This window comes from Fukomys damarensis, unplaced genomic scaffold, assembly GCF_012274545.1.
Source record: "Fukomys damarensis isolate Sample0158 unplaced genomic scaffold, DMR_v1.0_HiC HiC_scaffold_19, whole genome shotgun sequence".
Taxonomy (NCBI): domain Eukaryota; kingdom Metazoa; phylum Chordata; class Mammalia; order Rodentia; family Bathyergidae; genus Fukomys; species Fukomys damarensis.
The window spans coordinates 51824029-51842723 of record NW_022900931.1 but is presented as its reverse complement, the minus strand read 5'-3'; the positions used below and the strand labels follow the sequence as shown (position 1 = coordinate 51842723).

The following is an 18695-nucleotide window of genomic DNA, read 5'->3' as shown; positions in this document are numbered from 1 at the left end:
ACCAGCTACACCCTGGGGCGGTATTACCGCTTTCCCTTCACGGAGGAACCTGAAGTTAGAATTTCATCTGGTGTGGACGGAGTCCCCAAGAGCTAGGCTTATCTCTGTTCGATATAACTGGGGGCAAGTGAAGTGTTTTTCTTCAGTACTCCCGGGCCTCCTTCCTACTGAGGGTCCTAATAAACCATTGCAGAAGACTGAGAGGGTCCATTGCTTTGGGAGGTGCTGGACTGCCCCTCCTCCTGGAGACACACATGCTTTCCTTGGAATCATGGACCGCAAATATCTCCTCCTGCTTGAAAGATTATCTGTTATTGATGATGAATCTCAAGCAGAGACCCAGCCCTGAGGCACAGGAGAGCACAGGAGGCACATAAATTCTCTCTGATGCCCCGGGAGGCCCTTCCTTCTCCTTACTTTTTTTTTTTTTTTAAATTAGGTAATTGATCAGTAATATTGATCAGAAAAAAAAATTATGCCTTGTTGACCATATTCTTGGATGAAGATCAATGATGTTAATTTTCAGTCCATCAATTCCTGCATTGGGCACTAATTAGAAGGGATAAAAAACTGTGATGTATTCTTGGGTGAGACCCAGGGCAACCACACCCTCAAAGGAGGTCCAGGAGATGTGATCTTACCAAACTCTTCAGCAGATAAAGTAAGAAACTCCTCTGGGTAGAGGGGCCCTGAGGATTGAAGTTTAAAATCTTGCACTGATGGCTGCTCCATTCTCCCTGGACTACAGTGAGACAGGAAAATGGTTCTGCAGATTTGAACCCCAGGTAGGAGCCTCCTCTGTTTTGCTCTCCCCGCCAGCACATCTTTTCTTCCCTAAACTCTGTATGTTGTCACCATCGTGAGAAACTTGTAAGTTGAAAGGTGACAATTGATTGAATCAAATATAGAACAAGTCAGAAATAGTGTAATAGCAAAGGCTTCTAGAGTTTTAAGTGCACCATTGATGAAGTCATTGTTTTCTTTTTGTGATATTGAGGATTGAGCCCTGGTCCTTTGTACCAACTGAACTACATCCTCACTCCTTTTTAAAATTTTATATTTGGAGATAGGGTCTTGCTTAATTGCTAAGCTAGAATGTTTGGGAGCTGGCCAGGAAGTGGATAGGGGAAGCCCAGGATTCCTGGGTGCTATAGTTTGGATCCTGAATGCCCCTGCAAAGGCCCGTGTGTTAAAAGCTTGTGCTCCAGGGTGGCCCTTCAGTCACTGAGTTATGTCCCCTCAAAGAGGATTTTGGGACCACAGCCCTTTCTTGACTTTTTTTTTTTTTTTTGCTTCCTGGCTCATAATGGGAACTTTTTACTCTGCTGTAAGCTTCACACCATTGATACACCAGTGACTCACAGCAAAGGGGCTACTTAATCTTGGACTTGAGCTCTAGAACTGTGAGCTAAATAATCTTTGATAAGCTAATTATTTTGGGTGTCTCTTTGTAGTAACTGGAAGCTGGTGAATGCACCGGTCTGTAGGACCCTCATCTGTCTGCGCCAGGGAGTGCAGCCGTGGAGTTGCTGGGTTGGCCTGTGAGGGTACTCTAGAGAGGAAGAGTTCCAGCTGCACATGGGGGACCCACTTCACCTTGCAGTCTCTCGTTCAGCCTGTCCATTGCTCTGGTTGCTTTTCCAGACTCAGGTTGTGGCTGAAACTTCCAGATTCTCAGACACTAAGCAGGTGAGGTCCCTTAACCAGAGGTAGCTCAGCTCCTGTTGCTTTAGCCTGCTACTGAATGGTGATGAAGAATGCCTGGACTACTGTAACATTTCCATTTTTGACTTCCCGTTTGACTTTCAAACATGCTGGGGGAGTATTTGGGAAAGAAAGAAAAAAACATTGTTAGAATACCAGGTGTTGTCTTCAGTGGAACTAAAAAATCCAGAAATTTGGTTTAGATGAACTCAAAGGGGAATATGTTCTGATAATCCATCAATTCAACTCTTAGGGTACATTGGCATTTCAGAGAGGGGTGAGGAGCATTTCAGTTTCCTGAGATTTTTTTTTTTTTTTTTTTTTTTTTTGTACTGGGGATCAAACTCGCTACCTTGGGCTTGTGAGGCAGACGGCGGCACCACTGAGCTAAATCCCCGGCCCTTCCCTGAGATTTTTAAGTGGAGAAGCAGCCATCTAGTCTAGATGATGCTGCCTTTCCCTCCAAGCGGCAGGAGGCTGAACCAGCTGTTCAAAGCTCTGTTATTAAGCTGGGGACTTGAGGGACCCATAGGTGCTCCAGGGTAAATCAGTAGGTGTGAATGTCTTGGGAGTTCTTGGGCACAGGACCCAGGACTGCCTGCTGTGAACTGAACCCCGCCCACTCTCATTCAAATGTTGACCCTCCCTTGCCAAGTGATGGTATTTGGAGACAGGGCCTTTGAGAGAATGAGGTTGGATGAGGTCATGAGGGTGGGGTCCTCATGGTGGGATTAGTGCCCTTATAAGTGGAGACACTAGAACACCCCTCTCCCATGAAGGACACAGTGAAAAGGTAGTTGTCTGTAAGCACTGAAGAATTGTGAGAATGGAATTTCTGTTGTTTAAGTACCCTCTCCCCCAGAGTGGCCCCCAGAGTGTTTTATTGTAATTTTCTGTGGTGTTGGGGGTAGAACCTACTGGACCTTTTCACTGAGTGACATCCTTTGTCTTTCACTTTTTTTTTGGTACTGGAGATTGAACAGGATTGAACTTGGGACCTTGCGCTTGCAAGGCAGGCAGTGGAACCACTGAGCTAAATCCCCGGTCCCCCAGTCTTTGACTTTTGATTTTGAGACAAGGTCTTGATAAGTTACTAATTGCTAAATTGTCCAGGCTGGACTCAAATCTGCCATCCTCCTACTTCAGCCTCCCAGGGTACTGGGTTTACAGGAATGCGACAGCCCTCCAGGGGCCAGTTTGTGGTATTTTCTTATGGAATCCTGAGGCAACTGAACGCTTCCAGGAGGTTCAGACTGCTTGTCTGCAGAGGAATGCGAGGCCAGGTGAGAAGGCTCATAGCCCTAGGTGGCTTTGGTTAACAACTGCAGGGAGCATTGTTGCTGATGGAAGAGACACCAGACTCCCGGGTCAGCACCATGGGACTCTATTCTCATGGCAGCTGTAGTAGCCAGAGTATCAGTACTGGTTCCCTGAATTATGATGTCCCCAGAGCAATGCCAAGGTCCAGGGCCATCTGTACACGCAATGGGTTGTGTTACAGGAAAAGACCATCCAGTGTCCCTGACTTTTAAAGTAATGGGTAGTCAGCATGCCTGCTCTTTGATCCAAAGGAAGAACAACTGTGCTTCGATCTTCCAAAGCTGATCATTATACAAATACTCTTAGAAAGAAAGTCCAGAACACAGCGGCTTTGCTCACAAGATGTGCAGAAAGGCGAAAGGCCCATGAAGAATGTCTCCTAGTTCTCCATGACCCACATCCCCAACCTTACCCCTCTTCACCTCCACCTCACACTTCACGCTCAGTCATGACAAACTGCTCGTGGTCCCTGGGCAGTTTGTTTATGATACCTCACAGCGTGGATTGTCCTTTCTTCCCAGGCTCTTCTTGCTCAGTCCTTAAAACTCTACTGAAGTATTACAGTCTCCCTGTGAGCTCTTTGAGCACCTGTATCCTGAGAAGAGGAGGTAGCACATTTTTTCCTGAATGAAGACCCCTCCCCTAAGTTCTCCATGGTCATTTACACCCAATGACACTGCAACTGATCCTTGGCAAATTCAGATTTAAGTGTGGCTGATTTTTCCCTGTGAACATCTCCAGCTGGGCTGTCTGCAAGCCCCCTGAGGACAGGGCTGTGTGTCAGATACCTGGGCTGAATGGCAGGCAGGTAGTGAGCACAGGCCAAGTCCTCTCTGATGTATGGGCAGCTCAAAGCCTGTGACTCAGCAGGAGAAGGGAACAGGCCAGGCAGATGTGTGTGCTGATCTGGGCTGTGGGGAGGTCCCTCCTGGGATATTGAGGTTGTCTGCTGGACACAATTTCCTGAATCAATTGCATTGACTTTTGGAATCTGGTAAGTAGCCATTGTCTCTGCAAAAAGCATCCACTGAATCGCACTAAGCTGGTTGAGATCTGGGCTGAAGTGGTCTCTGTTAATTGAAAAGGCGCTTATTGCATCTTGAGCGGAGGAAGGGAATTAATTCTGGGAGAAAGAAGTATCTCTGGGATTCCAAGGTGTAGCCTACATAGACACATTCGTGCAATTATGTTAAGTGTTTATTAAGCATTTACAGTGTGTGTGTTGGGGGAGTGTGCTTAGGGGAATAAGTAGGGAGAGGGGATAATTATGACTTGGTCTCTGCCCTCAGGCAGCTTCTACACAGTAGGGTGGGAACCCGTCCCTGAGCACACACTGCAAATATAGAGGTAAGACTTGTTTGCCTCCATCTGGAAGTGGGGTTTCATTATTGATTACTGCATAGTCACCCCCAAAGTGTAGTGGCTTCAAAGAACTTTTACTCCATTTCTAGGGTCAGGAATTAGTAGTTCTCCTGTGACAATAGGACAGCTTCAGTCATCTGAAGGCTTAGTGAGGGTAGAAGACTGCTTCTGACCTGGCCCGCCCACATGCATGTAGGCAGGAGCTTCTATTTTCTGTCATGTGCATCTTTTCAGAGGGCTGCTTTTTTGTTTTGTTTTTGTGGTGCTGGGAATTGAACCCAGGTCCTGGTGCCGGTCAAGCAAGCATTATACCCCCAGTTCCCCAGAGAGCTGTGTGTCTTTATAACATGGCAGCTGGCTTCTTCCATATTCAATGATCCAAGAGTTATTAAGGCAGCAGGCACAGTATCTTTTATGACTGCCCTCCAAAGACAATATCATTTCTGCAATATTCTGTTGATGGCACAGGCTGGCCCTACTCATTGTGGGAAGCAACAAAGATAGCAGGAGGCTAACAAAAGGACATAGGTTACATAACAACCCCAATTATTTCGGTGTCTGTTCTCTCTCCTAAACAAGCAAGCCACCTGTGGTGGATTAAATAACGGTCAACTTGGTACGCCCAGCTGAACTGAAACACTGTGGTTTGGGCGTGGGAGACCCACCTGAGGATTGTTGCCAATGGCATAAAAAGAGAACTGGAGGGGAAGATCTTTTGCTGTTGCTTTTCTTGGAGAGACTTTCTGGGGGTGTTTTTCCTGATGTGAACCTGAGTGTTCTCTCATCCTAGGAGGAGCTTGGGTCCTTGTCACTGGGAATGGCTGATGTTTTCCTCAGAGGAGCTCTGAGCTTCCAGCTCCAGTGTAGATCCCTTGTCCTGTGGCACGGATCTGGCACCCTGTGGGCTCAGGCTTTCTAGCTTCCACCACTGGCCTTCCCGGTGCAGATCCTTGATATGGACAAGTGTGAGACAGGCCTCTGGCTGGACTCATGGAGGACACTGCCTTGGACTCTAGGCCTTTAGCTGGACTTGTGTGGGACATTGCTGAGGGATCCAGGCCCTTGGTTGGACTCTTTGTGTCTCTAGGGTATAGTTAGATCTCTTGCACTCCTCTGCATTTGACTTTTTGGGTGAATATTATAAAATAATCCTTTAAGTTATGTATCCTGTATTAAATCACTTCCCTTGCAAACCTTGATACATCACCACCCTTGGAAGAACTACTTTTGCCTCCTCTCTCTAAGGCAATGAGGGGGTCCTCTGAATCTGTGATAGAGATGTTGCTGGTCCTGTTTGTGAGGATGGAGATACCCCTTGTCCAGGTGCTGTCCTCGTAGAAGGTGGGGGAATCAGTAGGTGGCCTCTGGTGCCTGCCCATGCTGTGATAGCTCATTTTCTTTGCACCTCAAGAGTGAAAGCTTCCTCCACCCTTCATCCAAGCTGTAGTTCAGGTCTCTTAACAAAATGAGCTTTTGCTTTGCTGACGTACATTGGTCACAGCAAAAGCAAAGATGCATTTTCTCCACAGGCCCAAGGCAGTCAGCTCCTAAATGAAGTTTATTTAATAAAGGAATTAGTTCCAGTTAAATTCTTGAGATGGAATTATGGGTTCATTTGAAGGAAAATGAAAGGAGCAGCAAGCTCAAAGGTCGAGGGGAAGCTAATGAAAACTGTTTTCAAAGCACACATGATGCACCATTTGAAAAATGCAGTGTTTCCAGAGTGACATTTTCATTCCTCAAGCTTGTAGCAGGCTGTCTTTCTCCTTCACACAGTACCAGTTGTGTAGGCCCTGTCTCCTTCTTCCTATGTGTTTTATTCCTGGAGCAGTCCCCCCAGGGCTTATGCCTTGGGTGAGCTTCTTCAGAATTCTTCTAAGGAGTGTTAGTTGTTTTTGTCTCCTGTGGGTACTCCCCAATGAAGGTATAACTTACCTGATTTTTGTCTGGGGAATCCCTCGCCCCTCTCAGCCTGTGTTCATACAGTGAAACCAATTCTATCCAGGGCTCAATGAATAGGCACGTCCACTCTCTTTGGGTCTGGTGATTGGCTCAGGAATAGCACGTGATACAGGATGCGCCAGTCAGAAGTCTGATGACTTAGCTCTGGGACTTCTGAGCTGGTGGGCCTGTTGCCAGCCGCTACCTCTGCACCAGGCACCTGTGCATCAGGCAGAGTGAGAGGTGAAATAAAGCCTGGGTCTGACCTTTCTGTGCTCTGGATCCAGCTGCAGTGGAACCCCAGCTCTATAAATTCTCTTTTGGCTTAAAAAAGTTGAGATTAACAACGTCTGTCAGCCCTGGGAAGTATCATTGATACATGTGTCTTTTGTAGAAATCAGATGATTCCACCTTTCCTACAGGGGACCTAAAGCTTCAGTTACAGATGCTGATGAGAACAGATTTTTTTCACTGGACTCTGGCTCTCCTGAAGCCAGGAGCAAAGCAAGGTTTGTCTGTGCAGCTCCGGTGCTCACACAGCCCTTAGTCAAGTCAGGCATACCATGACTGCTGCACACATCGACCCTGAACCTCACAGCTCTTTATGAGACCGTTCCGCAGCAAGTGTAGCATGAGCTGCCACCCAGGCTTGGTTCTCTGCTGGCTCTCTGATGTGGAGAGAAATGAGGTAACTGAAAAAGCAGCTGGAAAGGGAGGCTAGACCCTCGCTGCTATCTCTGGGCTAGTATTCCCAACTCTGGGCTTTGTGTGGAGAGTTAAATCATCCCTGACCCCCCGTCACAGCTTCCGAATTACACACACTATTGCTCTGCAATTAAGAAATAATGCAATTAGGAATAATGCAGTGAAGATGATGTTTCGATGCTTCATTTAAATATTGAGCTCTGTGCAGAGAATAAACATACATATTTCTATTTCTTTAATGTAAAAGGAATTGTGTCAAAACGGATGTGGGCTATGAGTCATTGCTCCCGTTCGGCCTGCACTTTTCCACTGTGCAATGCATGGGAGAAGTCTCTCCCTTGTGGTATTCACCGTGCTCATCTCCGCCAGCTGGTGGGGGTGCTTCTGCAGGCAGAACATGTCCCTGGCTGCTTTTTGCACCCACTGAAGCTTTGCCAAGTCTACCTGAGAACCAGTGACAGCTCCTTGGTAACAGCCCCCTTCCTCTCCCAGGAGCTCATAGGGCGGGCCGCTGGGTCAGTATGATAGAGAAGCAGCAGTGGAGTCTGAGATCCACCCCTGGAGTACAGGGTTTCTGTGGCAATGGCCCCAGTAGGGGCTTTGACACTTTGACAAAGTGAGCCCAGACACTCCAGAGTGACGTGGTTCCCTGGCTCCCAAAGCTGGTCCCCTGAGCTCAGCAGGGACAGCAAAGCACCAAGTGTCCACGTTCAGAGATATAATCTCTTTACCTCTTTGGTTAAAATGCTTTTCCTATTTGCAACTTTGGTAACAGTGCAGTTTTTCAGTGCTCTTGCTTACTGAAATTAGCTTTCTAAATTGTGTTTTACCATGTGATTTGCCAAAATTAAATTGTTTTGAACCTATAAAAATGGCAAATTTTCTATTATTTGCTCATTTTGACCAATAAAAATGGTCAATATTAGATGGCTCAGTTTAAGGACTTTACTAATTCCTAACAAGCCAAACGTCTGGGACCCCACAGTATAGAGGAAGGATTTTCATAGTAGGACTGGCAGGTTTACAGCCTAGTTTGCCTTTTCCTTCCAGCATCTCCCCTTGTCTGGATGATGTTGGGTCTCATGGTCCACATGCTCCCCATTTTGGGGTCACATGACATAATGTACATCAAATCAAGCAGAAAATACCTGTGAATGATCCATAGCTTAGATGACTCTTATGTGCAATGACCTAGTCCTTGGCCTAGGACTTTTGGGAGCAAAGTATTCTTTAACCCCTGGTTTTTGTCATCTTGGGCTAACTGTACTTGGAGACAACCTCTGGGACCTGGCTGAGATAATCATGTGAGGCTAAACTTCATATTTGCTAGGGCAGCAGCTCACAAAAGTCAGAACAATTGAGTTAAAAGTGCAAAAATCAATCTGTCAGTGACTTTGTCTCTAGAAGGTTATGCAACCAGTTTGGATCTTAAAAAAAAAAAAGAAATCTGCTTTAAAAAAAACCCCACAAATACAACTGGAAATTCAAGTTTTCCCTTCTCAAGTTAGAGTCAGTGTTATTTATAAAATGTTTTGAAATCCTTGGTCAGAATAATGTCAAAGAAGAATAGAATACCATTCTCCAAGCAAACATTTCTAACTTTTAAACCCCATAACTTTATTCAACAGTCTACCTACCAAAAACTTCTACTGACTGTATTTTTGATAGAGTGATAAATGGTATTTCTACTATAGACTGAGATGAGCTGTACTATTCCCAAGTGACTTTAGGGCCACTTGACAATGTAGTTCAGTGTCATCTTTGGAAACTGGTGCCACCAATGTTGGTTTCCTGCTTGGATCCTCTCACCTTCCCACTTTGGTGCATTCCTATCATTCCCGACAGCCAGCACCTGCATCTCTTTTGTCACTGGGCAGAGGCAGCTGGAAGTGGCAGGGAATCAGCAGCTTCTGGAACAACTCTCAACAATGACAGGAATGTGTATGTTCCTCATCCCCTGGGTGGGAAATCTGATGTGCTTTGTAATTTTCCATGGGATTGGAGTTCCCCAGTGCTCCCTATTGGGATTGGTTCTTTAGTTGGATTAGTTCAAATCTACTACAGGGATAACTAGCCTGGTAACATGCAGCAGACATCCCTGCCCAGTACTAGCAGGCTACATATGAGTAGCAGATGCTTCTTGCTTCTCTGTAATCTGACTATGTTGTTTTATCTTAGGAGTCTGACTGAAGCTTAACTTGACTCAAATGGGCATGTTGAATAGAGTTGAGCTAATATTGCTCCTTTGCTAATGGCTGCTACTGAGTCTTTAGTCTTAGCCTGTGAAGTAGCAGGGCTTAGCTGAGTTTACTTCCAGCCAAGGTCGACCTGGCTCCAACCAAATCCTTCCCCTGAATTAAGGCTTCTCAGTGACCTGATAGGTTGCTGGTTAATTGCAACCCAGTCTCAACACCCTTTGATCTCTCCAAGCAAGATAAGCAGTGCCTTCCTCCTTTACCCCCCTGCCTGCGTACCAATCAGCTGTGACAGATGCTTCCAGCCGGATGCTTCTGGATGCTTCACACCATGTCACTAGGTGTCTTCAAAGCATACCCTGCTCACCTTCCTGTGCTTGAGATCAATGAATTGTCTTTGCTGCCCAGAGCAGCGTAGATCAGCCCCAAGACCCCGTTCTCTCCAAGTCTCACTTCTTTCTTTACTCTCATTGGCTTGTATTGTAGTGCCTCACAGGAGACTGTAGACACTCTGCAGGGGTCTATGCTAAGTCCCCATTCCTGTTCCCTATAGTAACACACCCTTTATCCGGGTGCCTTCCTTTTCCTGTCTCACTTTCCTTTTACCGTGTACATATTTTATGATCTCTTAAAAAAAAAACCAAAACAAAAAACTACCTTTGCTCAAATCTTCCTCTCAGAGCTTTAGACTCAGACATTTAGTAATTTAAGTACAGTGTGGGTGTTGTTCAACCATATTAACTAGAAACATGGGATTATCCAGTACCTGCTATTCCTTGAGCGGGTTGAATAGCTGCTGTTTGTCAGTTTTCTGTCCTTGTGACAAAGATAACTGAGAAAAATCAACCTTAAGCAGGGAAGGTTTGTTTTGGCTCCATGGTTTCTGAGGTTTCCATCCATGCCCTTGTTTCTAGGCCTGTGACAAGACAGAAACAGTGCAGTAGTACAGCAGAGGAAAGGTGCTACCTGGTGGCAGCCAGGAAAGAGGCATGGGTGAGGGTGACACATTCCCTTCCAAGGCACACCCCCAGTGCCTACTTCCTCCAACTAGGCCCTACCTCCCAAAGTTTCCATTATCTCCCAACAATGCCATCAAATTGTAAATCCTTTAGTGATTGGCCTGCAGATGCCGTCAGAGCCCTTGTGATCCAATCACTTCTTCAAAGCCCTCACTTCTGAAAGTTGCCCAGTTGAGGACCAAGCCTTCAATACATGACTCTTTGGGGGATACTTTACATTTAAGCCATAACAGTTGCGCAGTGTAACATGCATGGTGATTGCAGTACTAAGAGCTACGCATTGTTCCAAAGTGTTGTTTTAGACAAGTTGTGACTTGCACGCATTCTTCTGTTAACAGCACCTCAACTTTCCCGTGGGGAACACTCTTCTCCTACCCTTGGAACTTAGCTCTCTAGGGTGGCCAATAAACGAGCCACAACTCTCCAATCGCCTGAGTGGCTCTGTTTGGCATGCAACCCAAACCAGACCAAGTAGAGTCAACCCCAGGGCTTTATCAGGGGCTTTCAGGAAAGAGGTAGATTCTTTCCACTGGCTGTTAAGCTAAAAGGTGGTAAGTCTGGGATCACATACATAGGGGCTTAGCAACAAATGGTCAACTTTAAGGAAAACAGAGCTGGGAGATGGAGAGAGAATCAGTCCTGATGATGTCAGTGGTACTCCAGGTCCAGCTGTGACTGTGTTTCTCAGTCATACGATTTTCTGTTCTGTTCTTGCAATAGATCTGATCCTGGCCATGCTGTTGAATGGAGAAGGAGATTCTCTGGGGGAGTGCAGGGTTCCCTTCTTAGAAACTGCTATCTTAATGGACCCTGCAGGCTACACTTGGATGTGGGGACTGAGAAGAAAAGTGGCTCTGGAGCCAGGCTTACATCAATGATTAAATTCTCTGAGGACCAAAGGGTCATTCTGGGCCCCAATTTTGGGTCTGGATGGTGTTATGAAATGTAGCCTTTGCCAGAAAGAGGTTGGACAGAAGGGTAGGTTACCATGGCAATGTGAGATGCTGAATGATGGGGGTCAAGGCTGGATTGCTCCTCCTGTCTTATGGACCCCCCCTGGATGTTCCATCCCTGGAACACAGTGTCATGTGTTTCCCCCTGGGCACCTGTATGTCTGTTTCTGAGGGTGGTGCCACGATCTCATAGGCAGTCTGCAGAGTTTCTAATGAGATTGCCCTGCTCTAAGTGGGCACTGCCTTACACTCCATGGGTGGTTTAGATAAAGTCTGTGTCCATCTACTGACTGGCTGGTAAGGAGGGAGGGTCTGCAAAGGACAATACTGGCCACAGCCATGAAGAACAGTGAAAATAAGAGTCAGGTACTGGTGGAAGTTCAAGCCAGATACAGGACAGAATAAGACAAAAGCAGATGGAGAGGACGGTTGGGAAAGGTGTGTAAGCCTCTAGTGTGGGCTGGAAACCAACACAGGCAGAAGGCAGAAGATGCCAGGGCTGAATAAGGAGGAGATTTACAGGAGGCTGTGGCCCGGGATGGGTAGCTGAGGACACCCTGGAGTCTGGGTAAGGGAGATGGATGAAGCGGCCCACTTTGACATGGCCGGTTAATACAGCTGAGTCAAAAGTCTCTGTCAAGATGTAGAATTGCTGTTTTAAATTAATTGCTGATGTTCCTATCATAGTCCCTGGAAGAGGATGGGGCAAGGCTCAGGGTTGGGATCTGATTTGATCTGATTTGATTATTACTTGGTAAAAGTAATTACTTGGCTGAAAGTTTAATGGTTTGGTCTGTAGGCTGTGTTAAATGTGCCTGTGTAAAAAAAAAAAAAAAAAAAAAAAACCATCAAAATGTCATTGACAACTCATTTCTTATCATATCTAAACTAGAAATGAAGTCTTCCTTTTAATCTTTGCTGTTCAGCAAAAAGTTTTCTCTGGTGGAGTGGAGGAGGGATGGATGGGAAGCTTACTCAGTGAGCCTGAAAAGGGGAAATGTGTCCTCCCTAGCTGATCCTGCAATGCCCTGTGACTCAGGCTGCACATGCCACCATGCAGCATGAGCACCTGAGAGCTTGTTAGAAACACAGGCTCTCAGGCCTGATCCCAGACTCAATGAAGACCTGTACTTTAATAAGATTCTCCCATACTCTGTGTGCACAGAGACATTCTGGGAGGCCGGCTGTAATGGATTTTCCTTATGGCATTTTCCACGTTACAATGGCACTCTGTCCTCATCAGCAGGAGAGGGTGGAGCCAGTAGCCATACTGGACACATGACACCTCATCATGGTTCATTGGGTTGTGTCTGGTCATCTGACTCAAGCTGGGCCAATCAGCTCTTCTCTGGAAATTTAGATTAGGGGTGTGTGTGTGTGTGTGTGTGTGTGTGTGTGAGAGAGAGAGAGAGAGAGAGAGAGAGAGAGAGAGAGGAGAAAGGAAAGGAGGGTAAGAGGAAATTGGAGAGGAGAAAGGTGAGGGAGGGAGACAGATATCTCTTCTTTAGGCAGCTGGATATGTGTCATGTATAACCAGGAGTGAATCATTTTATACTGGGTTGCTATGTCCTGAACAAAGGAAACTAGTGGGTAGAGAGCTAAGATTGAGGCATATGTGTTAAACAAGGGGCAGTGACCATGTCTTATTCCATCTGAGCTGTGATAACAGTATCAGAGACTGGGTGGCTTATAAACAACAGAAATTTATTTCTCACAGTTCTGGGGGTGGGGAAGTTCAAGATCAGATTGCCACTAGACTTAGTGTTTGGTGAGAGCTCTTCCTGATTTTCCAAAGGTGTCTTTGGAATGTTTTCTCATATGGAAGAAGGGGTGAGGGCTGCTAGGATCTTTTTTATAGGGACATGAATCCTGGGAGATCCCTCATGACCTAACCACCTTCCATTGGCCCTATCTTCTAACACCACCACCTTAAGGGTTAGGATTTCAATGTGTGAATTTTGTGAGGATGCAAAATATTCAGATCATAGCAGATGGCTTTTATGTTCTGCTTCTAGCCCCATCCTAAACTAAAGCTGAAATTTCACCCTTGGGCTCCATCGAGCATCCCTGAGTGTTGATAAAGACCCTACCAACCATGTCAGCTAGGATTTGCAGTGGCATCAAAAGAACCCAACTCTGGCTGTCTTCCATTGGGGAGAATCTCTTGGTTGCGGGTGGTGTTGTAGGCCATGGGAGGAGGGTGATACCAAAGGAGCTGAGTGAGTCAGACTGAAGAAACCACAGCCAAAGTCGCTGCCATTAAAGAATAACCTCGTGTTGCTCCGGATCTACTATCTATGAAATTGCACACATAAAAGACACGGTCATTCCGCATGGGAACACCTAGCGTATGCCATCATGAAGAAACAGTATATGCTGGGCAGTAAAAACTGTAAAGGACTGTGTCCTGGTCTCTGTCCTGAATCAAGGGTTCAGAGGGAAGTAACTTATTTGATGAAGAGTCCAGAAGACAGGAAGGAAGGAGGGAGCAGACAGAGCAAGCCTAGAATCCAGTAAAAGATATGTTACTAGGTCATTGCTGTGGGCAACATGGACTCTGCTATTTATTGAAAAGCGGGCAGAACACCTCCAAGGATGCTCTTCCTGAGTCAGGGTGGCAGGTGAACCCACCTTTGAGGACCACCTCCAGTACCACACATCCCCAGTATGCTTCCACTGTGCCCCTCTTGTTGCTTTGTGTCTTAGAGGGAGCTCTGGGCAGAAAGCAGAGAAGGACCAGCTAATATGCCCTGAGTAATCTCTTTCTCTTGTCCAGAAACTGGTCAGTGTTCAGAAACCTTCTGCTCCAGCACAACTGAAATGAGAGAAGACTGAGTAAGCCTCATACATGGCACAGAAACACCTGCTGCCATCACAACACACCTGAATGTCACATCGCCTTCTCCTCTGGGCCTGAGTAACCTGGACTCTGGGAACACGGTAGATGCTCACGAATTGGAATGGCTGTGTCATTATCTCAGGTCATCGGCCTATTATCTTCCGATTAAAATTCCCCCTTCTGTCTGTACAAATGGAATAAATTGGTCAAATGAGAACCTTATTCATAGTAACAAGCAAGGACACAATCTCTTAACTTTCTTTGTGTTTTTATAGATTTCTATGATTTTTATTTTGTAGAAAATGTACACCGTAGCATGCCAAACACCATACATCTCTTTAATAAATAAAAAGCAATTGCTGAAAGATTTCCTGCTCAACAGATCATTTTCCTAGTTCCCGCCTCATAAAATTTATGGAAAAAATGGCAAATTTCTCATTTATTTGGCTGATTTTAGCTTTGTACATGGGCAACAAATGCATCCTTTGAACTTGGATCTTCCCATTTATTTGCAAAGTCTCCATGGAGGCAGCCCTGTTGCTGTTGTCTTGGGTGAGTCTCTGTACAGAACGACCATGCTCTGGCAGAGATAGGGGCTGGCATCTCTTTAGCTTTCTTGGACTGGAATTCTCCTTGTTTTTGATTTGTGGCATGCTTGCCTTGCCCCACACACCTGTCCCTGTCGAGATAGGTGCCCTCTGATTTCCACAGTGCAGCTCCATCTCTCTCAGGTATTACCTGCTGAATCGTTCAGAGTGCACCCCTATTGGTGGCCGACTTGACTTTCAGGACATGCAGTGGTCAAGGCTCTTGTCCAGAGGTTTACCCATATTTCCTACTGGGTTCGGAGACACACAGGTTTCCTTTGGCTCAGACAACCCACCACTCACTGATTCTTGTTTCCACATCTCAAAGTACTCTGGAAAGAGATCCAATAAGGCTGCTATGTCTGGTGACAGCCGCTTGTGAAGAAGCACTGAGTTTTGCCTGAGCGCCAATCACTCTGGGCATAACGGAAATCCAGCTGTGTCTATGTGTGACAGGACTCTCCAAGTATCCGGGAGAGGAAGGCAGCCTCTTCAGGCCCAGCTCAAATGCCACTTCAGTTCAATCCCACCAATGCTTGATGAGACCTTGTTATCTCCCCCACTCCCCTGGGACCCTATTGCAATTAATTATTTCTCCTCCTGGGTTCCTTTTAAAACTCATTACTGTGTCTATTGCCGTCTGGCTTAAATTCCTGTTAAAGATAGGCATGTTTTTTCTTCTTGATAGATGCCAGATCCTTCATGGGGGTTGGAGAGTGGTTCTACAGTTATCTATTTCCCTTCTAAACACAGCTGTTTACAGAGTAAGAATCAATGTGTGCTAGTTGAAGGAACACATGTAGTTTATGTCCAGGGCCTACCTTGTGGGCGCGTGGTCCCCAGGACATCCCATATTCCAGCTACTCCTTTACCTGACTTCTGGTTGCCTCCCCTCCAGTTCTTCAGGAGGTGAGGTGCCGTCCGTGCTTCCCACCTAGGACGCCTGCTGGGTGCCTCCACACCGAGCCACCAGGAGCTGGGATGGAAAGCACTGCACTTCTGGATGGTTTCTCTGCACCGAGTAAGTTCTTTTGAGAGCAAGTGAAAAGTTACATCTTTACAAATGGGATCACAACTTCTTTTTGGTGAAAATGCCTTTTTAAAAAATATTAAAGATATTTTATTGCTTTCATCGTATTATGGAAGTAACACATGCTGGTTATAGAAGAGTCAGACCTCCACCAAACATTAAAGTCCACACAGTTCCTCCTGCATGGAGACATAAATTTTTAACACTTTGGTGTGTAGTCATCTAAATCTTTATTCTTGTGCATGTGTGTGTATGTGTGTGTGTGTGTGCATGCACACACATGGACTTCTTTTTCTCTGCTTAATAAAACTGGGATTCAAATCCTATTTTAAACATCCTGTGGGAGCTTGCTATTTAAAGGAATTCTAAAGTGAATCCTTTTGAGATATGAATAATTCCCTGGGGATTTATTTGTGCTATGGGCTCAGGTAAAATCCAGAAGTCATAAACTGTCTATGGTTGGGAGGAGGAGAGTGCCTGACAGTCTCAAAATTTCTATCTAGGTCTCTGCCCATCCACCCATCCATCCACCATCCACCCACCCAGCTTGCTATTTAAAGGAATTCTAAAGTGAATCCTTTTGAGATATGAATAATTCCCTGGGGATTTATTTGTGCTATGGGCTCAGGTAAAATCCAGAAGTCATAAACTGTCTATGGTTGGGAGGAGGAGAGTGCCTGACAGTCTCAAAATTTCTATCTAGGTCTCTGCCCATCCACCCATCCATCCACCATCCACCCACCCACACAATCCATCCATTATCTATTCATCTATCATATATTTCCTAATTGAGTGTTGAGAGACTGACATGAAAAGGCAGGCAGGAAAGCCAGAGCTGGGTTGATTGAGTGCCCTCCACAGGGAATCTCATGCACACAGTGCCACATATTTATGACGCTCCCCAAGGACTGGATTACACAGCGAAAGATTAACATCCCTGCTGCACAAATTAAAAATGCTCTATTATTTGCAGCATGGAGCGGACTAGCTGAAGATCAGCATCTTCTCTTTGAACAACATAATTGAATGTCTCTCAGCCCGAACCTCTCGCTGTATTGATTTGAATTAATTATTTGTGCATTTGTAATCCCCTGGCTTCCCCAGCCCAGGAGTGCCCTGAATCGCACCACTGCACGGCTGCGCCTCCCAAGCTGTCACCCCTGGTCTGGAAGCCTTTGACAGTCCTAAGGACAATTAATCAGTCAAATGGAATCAGTTTTTTGCTGATAAAGGAGAGCCTGGCTTGTAAAACTGACATCCCATTTTATGGGAATTAACGTTCTGAAAAGCGACTGTGGTCTGCCTTAGTTAAAAGCACAGAATCATTAGATTCCCGTTCAGAGAAGCTCTGGGGGGCGGTGCCGGGAGGGAGCAAAGTTTTTTTATTGAGGATCCTAGGGCTGGGGCAGCAAGGAGAACTTGAACAATCATGGCCAAGTCTTTTGGTATTTAGAGAGCAGAAATTATGGAGCTGCAAACGGAATCAATCTGTTATGTAGATAAGAAGTTAGCAGATTGTGTTATAGACACATTGCAGATTTTCTTCCAAAACAAAATGGAAAATTTCATATACTAAATTTGTCAAAAGGGGGAAAAGGTACACAAACACACACACACCCCCAATCAACATTTTCAAGGGAAGAGACTCAAATGATTTGCAATCCAATTTGACTTTGTTGCTGTGTTCTCAAATTAAAAACCAGACACACATTATTTTGAGACATCAATGGCCCGATTCAGCAGTGGGATTGTGGTTAACCAGAAAACTTGTTTTGCTTCTGCACTGTTTTCAGGACTGCTCCAAAGGTGCGACAACTACTGGCCATATAAGGCCATATAAGGCCAGTAGGGTGACCTCAGCTGGTCGAGGCCACTGGTAGAGTAGGATGTTGCTGGCTGAGGGCTCCTGGTTGCAAACTCTCGCACTCTTACAGGTGCTCAGAGACCATGTGCCTGCAGGGGGCACCTGGGTGGGAGTGAATTGCAGGGTTCACAGGGAAGTGGGGAGACAGCATTCAGTATCAGAGGGCAGCTGCTGACAGCACCGACCGATTGTTACCAAATCAGAATATGGACCCTACGTGGCAACATATTATGATTGGTTTTCCCAAGGGAAGCCAGAAACTTGGATTTTTACTTGAGAGTGTCTGATATTATAAGGTAATAATAAAAATCCTTACTTTAAACTAAACAAAATGTACCTGTGAGCTAGATGTGCTTGTGAGCTGTTAGTCTGCAGCTTCTGGGTAGGAGGTGGAGTTAGATGTAAATTTATCTTGGGCGTGGTGGAAAGGGACAGTTTTTACTGTTTTTGTTCTCAGAGAATGAGACTGATATGACTGTCTTCCCCCCGCCCCGCTTTGCTTTTACCTTCACCTGCATGAATTGATGAATCACTACCCTTGCTTATGAGATGTTATTATCGTTCTGAACAGGACAGCACTCGTTCATTTATTCTCTTGTGATAATGCAGTAAGTAACCTGTCCCACTGCTCACACCACTCGGGGTGAAAACTGAGATCTTGATAACCACCTTCATTTGCAGGAGGGTCCCCCTCTATCCCACCCACTGCCTCTCCACACCAAGTTAACCATGGTCTTATACCGGTATTTATCACTGTCTTACTACCACCTCCTCCTCCTCTTCCTCTCCTCCTCCTCCTTTATAGTTTTAGCTTACCTGTGTATTTTAAGAAATCTATCTCCATCCATCCATCTCTCCACCTTTATCCTTCCTTCTATCCCTCCTATCGTGTTTTATTTTGGTTCAGTTTTAACTATTTATCCAAAGGGAATCATGCTGTGTGTAATCTTTTGGACTTTTCTTTTTTAACGAACAGATGCTAAGACCCACTGTTTGGCTGCTTTTTATTTTTAGTTTGTGCGCTTTGATTCTTACATAACATCTCATCACGAGCATATTCTACAACACATTCCTCTACTCTCAGTGTATGGGTACTTGTCTATTTCCAGGTTCTGTGAAGAGGTTGCTACGTGGTTTTGTTCACATGTTCACTTGTGTATATAAGCAAGAGTTTTT

At 45.6% G+C, this 18695-nt stretch overlaps 1 long non-coding RNA gene across 1 annotated transcript; it reads left to right on the top strand.

Moving 5' to 3' along the window:
• Positions 1 to 444: 444 nt before the first annotated feature.
• On the top strand, positions 445 to 15302 carry LOC104874039. The gene is made up of 3 exons (XR_783642.2): positions 445 to 785; positions 1455 to 1689; positions 13976 to 15302. It is a non-coding gene; the product is annotated as an uncharacterized LOC104874039 (long non-coding RNA).
• Positions 15303 to 18695: the final 3393 nt, after the last annotated feature.